Raw genomic sequence first — 6,034 nt, forward strand, 5'->3', positions numbered from 1 at the left:
AAATCACAACTGAGAGAAGACAGAGGTGTTTTGCCAAAGGAAAATTAATGTTTACTGATAGAGCACGATAATGGGCAGCAGAGCAAGCAAGAAAAACAGCAAATATCCACTAAGACTGAACATGATCCCAATTATTTATATGTATGTGTATAGAAATAATTATATATGTATGTGTATAGACAATATACAGTATATATGTATGTATACCATATATATTATGTGTATAATATAAGTATCATATACAATTTTACTTATTTTCTACTCAGAGAAAGTAGTGCAGCAACAAATACTTGGTGGGCATAATCTTTATACAAGTTCAGGTCATCTTCAGTTGTGTTTTAACATGAAATTTTCAGCTTTGATTTCAGCAGATGTACAGAGACATGTTTGATATCTGATTTAGTAAAATGCAAGACTTTGCCAATATGACTGAGAATGATTATATTTCTTGGTGTGCCTCTTTGGAATAAATGCTATAATCACTAGCAAAGTGTATGGTTTAATTTGGGGGTTTAGTAGAAAACAAACAGGAATGACTAAGGCAAATGTATAACTCTTTTAGAAATGGGAAAATAAAGTAACGTGTATCGATAGTTTCTTCAGTACTATTCTAATGTTGTAGATTTTTAATTATCATATTTTCCCCTAAAGAGGCTGCATTTAAATAAAACCAAAATAGTGCATTTTTATAAAACTGAGAAACAGGCAGTTTTTACCAAAGAGAGAGTGGGGGGAATACTGTATGAACATCTTTAATTGCAAAAATTTAAATATGGGAGAGCTTAAGTAAGTTAGAGAACTTGTATATTGGTTGTTTATAACAGGTACTATAGCTCTATTATTTGGCACTTAATGTGTTTGAATAGCATTAATCTAATTAATAAGCATCAAAATATGAGTGTAGATCCCAAAATGTATACTTGGTTTACACAATGCTATATTTTTAATCAATAGTGCAGATGAGGTTAAAAAAACAAAAAAACAAAAAACCTAATTGCTTATGAAGGAAGTGTGATATAGAGAAAAGTTATTTTTAAGTAAAAACAGAAAACCCAGATTGGAAATGAGAAAACTTGAGTTCACATTCTCCATGGCCATTAGTGACTTTGGCCTATTTACAAGTTCACAATTTTCCTATCTCTAAAATAGATAAATGGAGTTCAGGTCCAAGTGCTGATTCTTATTAACTGTCTGATTGTGGACAAGCTGTATAACTTCCTGAGCTCAGCTTTTATGTCTATACACTGGCGATAAGAATTTCTGCTCCACGAATTGTAGTGAGGATTACATGAATTCCTATTCTTCAAAAGCACTTCATAAATATTAACACAGGCTATGGAAGTTAGCACTTTCTGTTAAAGCATATATTGTATCCTTGAAAAAAATTAACAAATAGATCTTCAAAGTGTTTTGCAGTTCTAAAATGCTAAAAATTCAGTAGAATCTAGCAAGTAATAGGTTAAATTCTCTACCCAAAATAAATTATAGTATAAAAGTTTTAAACGCACCTCTGGTCATATCACAGATTGATATTATCTATTGGATAATCTCTTGGATCATAAGAAATTACTATAAAGTGTAGCACCATAAAACAATCTCAGTTTCTGTTGGTAAGGAATCTGAGAGCAGCTTAATTGACTGGTTCCGCTAAATTCTGCTTATGGTTTCTCATGAGTTTGCATTCAAGTTTTCGGCCAGGGTGCATCATCTCAAGGGTTAATGGAGCTACAGGATAAACACAAATGACTTACCATTACTATTCCACGTTTCAGTGGCCTGAGATCTACACCAGTATTATGTGGGAGAGAACTAATTACCTTCTTTAAGAAGGTTGCTTGACTTCAAAAGCTGAATTAGAACCCTTGAATAGTAAATTTTGCTTGCTCTTTCAGAGCATGTACACAATTGCTTAGTAATTTCATATTTACATTAATTGCAGCTCCACTGAAATATTCATATCATCTGTAATTGACTAGGATGCTCTTAATAAATATTGGTTGAGTGGATGGATATATGGGTGGCTGGATTGATGGATAGATGGGTGGATGATGTCTTCACGAGTGTTTTATTACAAGTAAAAATGGCTATCATAATTAATCCTATTTTATAAGTAAATTTTAGGTAAAGTGAAATACATAGGTATTAAGTGTTAAATTTTATGATTATGCCACAAAAAGCTGATAAAACTGTTAAATTTTAAAAATCGGATGAGCTTTGGAAAATTTAACACCTTTGTAACCAACACCCTAATCATGATATAAAACATTTTGATTGACCAAGAAAATGTCCCTGTACTTAATTCCATTCAATAAACATCCTTCATTGGCAACCACTGTTCTGATATTTATTACCATAGATTAGTTTTCCCTATTGTTGAACGTTACATGAAATAAAGTACTATGAACTTATTGTGGCTTCTTTGGTTATAACAGTGATTTATTTTTTTTTAAAACTGTATGAATAGACCTCAAATTTGTACCCATTCTTGTACTGATAATTTTTTAAATTGTTTACAAATTTTGTCTAGTTATTAATAGAGCTGCTATACATGTTGTTATACAAGTCATTTTGCGGATGCATGCTATCATATGTATTGGATAAATGACTAGGATTGAAATTGCTGGGTCATAGTGTATGCATATGTTTTAAGAAGTGGCCACTCTGAAGTGATTATGTCACTTTATATAGTCTAAATATATGAGTTCAAGTTGTACCATATCCTTGCCAATATTTCATTTTATTAGATTTTGCTTTAGACATTCCAGCAGTGAATTTCTCATTTCTAGTGGTGGTTTCTCATTGTTGCTTTATTTTTCATTCCTTTGATGAGTAAAGATGTCGAGGACACTTTCTGATGTGTGTGTGCTTGGCCTTGATACCCTAATGTCTTCTTTTGTGAAGTACATGTTCAGGTTTTTTTCCAAGCTCTTTATTGTGTTGTTTGCCTTTTGATTGTTCATTTTAAGTGTCATTACATAGTTTTGTACCATTTCTTTGTCAAAACTACATTGCACATTTCTTCTCCCAATCTCTGCCTTGCCTATTTATTTTCTTAGTGGTTTCTTTAAAGATCAAATGTATTTCATTATTTGAAGTAGAATTTATCAATGTATTTTCTCTTCTTGTTTTCACTTTTGTACCCTATCTAAGGAATATTTGACTAACCTAAGTCATAAAATAATTCAGTTATGTTTTCCTCCTTTAAGGTAGTATAAGGATATCCTCGCTTAATTCTCACTTTTACAGGAAAGCACTCAATCTTTCCAGCCCTGAATATAATAAAGTCTTTTATAAATATCCTTTGTCATGTTGAGGGTTTCCCATCTATTTCCAGCTTGATGAAATTTATTTTCATGAATGGGTGTTAAATTGTAATAATTATCCTACATTGATTGAGATGATCATATAATTTTTCTCCTATCTTCCATTAAAGTGATAAAAATATTTCAATTTGAATGTAAAACTAACATTGAATTTCTACACAATCCTCCACCTGATGATAATGTTTTGTCCTTTTTATATATTGCTGGATTAGGTTTTATAATATTTTCTACAAAATTTTGCATTACATGTTCATAAGAGAAATTGCCTATAATTCTGTTTACATCTTACAAGTTTTTTTGGCTTTGTTACCAGAGAAATAATAATCATAAAATTATCATAGAGTATAGGCAGAGCAGACCTATCCTCCTCTAACTTCTGAAACAATTTGTTTAAGATTAGTATTATTTCACATTTCAACATTTGATAGAAATAATCAGTGAAACCATCTGGAATATCCCTTTTGGGAAAGCTTTAAATAAATTAATTAAATTACTTTAGTAGGGCTATTTATGTTTTCTAGTTCTTCTTGGGTCATTTTTATAAGTTTTTTCATAAATTTGTTCATTTCATCTAAATTGTGAAATATATTGAAGTATATACTGTTATCATTAATTTAATATCTGTAATATCTGTAATACTTATCTCTTTTATTCATGATGTTGGTACTATGCATTGTAACTATTTTCTCTATCATTAATTTCTGCTCTAATTTTTATTATTTCCTTCCATGCATTTTATTTGGGTTTAATTTGCTCTTCTTTTTATAGCTTCTTATGGTGAAAACTGGATCACTCTTTTTTAATATTTCATCTTTCTAATATAAGCATTTATCTTTTAAACATTGCTTTCATTGTTTTACACAGTTGTTGATATATTGTATTTTTCATTTTCATCTGATTCAAAATCTTTTCCAGTTTTTCTGTTATTTCTTCTTTTATTCATTGGTTACCTAAAATATCTGGAAATTTTGACATTAAATTTTTAACTTAATTCTGTTTGATCTGAGTATATGTTCTGGAAGTTTCAGTTTTTTTGAAATGCATAAAGAATTATATTGTAGCCTGGCATATTGTCTGCCATGGTTAATGTGCCATGTACACTTAGAAAAATGTGTTTTCTGCTTTTTGGGTGAGGCATTCTATAAATGTTAACTAGGTAAGTTTAGTTAATAATATTTATCAAATATTGTATATCCTAACTGATATTTTGTATAGTTGTTTATAGATTACTGGAATGGTTTCTTGAAATATCTGTAATTGTAGCTGTTTTTTTCTCCCTTGAATCCCTTTTCTTCTTATATTTTATTTTAAAAATTTGTTTTTAAGTACATACACAGTTAAAATTATTATATCTTTCTGATGATTTAACTTTTTTTATCAACATGAAATATACCTCTGTCTCTAGTAAAATTCTATGTCATGAAACATTTTTTTCTATTATTAACCACTCAAGCTTTCTTATGCAGTTTTTATTTATTTTTTTATCTTTATATTTAAAATAAAATTTTGTAGATAACCTTTAATTGTATATTTATCCAATATAACAATCTCTTATTTTTAATTTAATTTAATTATTAATACAGTTTTTTATGTCTCGTATTTTACTATTTGCTTTCTGTTTCTCGTATCTAAGCTGTTGTTCCTCTGTTTCTTCCTTGCTTGCTCCTTTTGTATTAATCTTTATTTTTATCATTGTTCTTTTTCTATACTTTGGAATATTTGCTGTATGAATTTGCACTTTGTTTTGTGGTTACTTTAGTGAATATTATGCATTCATATTTTTCATATTTTATCTAAAGTTAATGTTTTACAACTTCCTATAACAGGACAAAGATCCTTCCATTAGTATAATTCCTTAACCATATCTATCCTTTATGTTATTTTTGCCATATATTAGTTTTATATATTCAAGGCACAGAATGTAATGTTACTGGTTTTTATTTTTTCTTTAAAAAATTAAGAGAAACCACAGCCTTTTGTATTCATCTAAATATGTACTCTTTTTGGAACTCTTCATTCTTTTCTATAAATTTGCATTTTCATATTGTATCATTTTTCTTCAGCCTGAACAATGTCTTTTGTTATCTGTGATAGAGCAGATTTTCTTTAAGAATTCTTCAAGGTTTATTTATTTGAAAATGTCTTTATTTTGCCCTCAATTTTTAAGGGTATTTTTGCTGAATATAAAATTCTAGATTGACAGTTTAACAGCATTTTATAGATACTGTTCCACTGTCTTCTCCACCCTGTTGTTTCTGTTGAGAATCTGTCATGAGTATTGAGATTACTTTGTATATTATGCTCCTGTTTAAGATTTTCTCTTTTTCTTTTCTTTTCAGCAATTTGAGTATGATATATCTAAGTGTGGTTCTCTTTGGATTTATCCTGCTTAAATTTTGTGGAACTTCTTGAAGATGTAAAGGTATGATTTTTAAACATACTTGGCATTTTGGTCATTTTAAAAATATAATTTATGTGCTCTAATCTTCTTCTCTTATCTCTCTGGAATTCCCAACATCTGTTTATTAGACAACTTGATATGATATCACAGTTCCCTAAATCTGTGTTCGTACATTTCTTCAATTATTTTCTCTCTCCTTCACATAGTATTATTTCTATTTCTATGTCTTCAAGTTTACTAACCTTTTATTTTTCAGTATTCAAACTGTGCATTTTTATATCATATATCGTGTTTCCAGTTCTAGAATTTT

This window comes from Balaenoptera physalus (genome assembly GCF_965194825.1).
Source record: "Balaenoptera physalus genome assembly, chromosome: 10".
Classification (NCBI taxonomy): domain Eukaryota; kingdom Metazoa; phylum Chordata; class Mammalia; order Artiodactyla; family Balaenopteridae; genus Balaenoptera; species Balaenoptera physalus.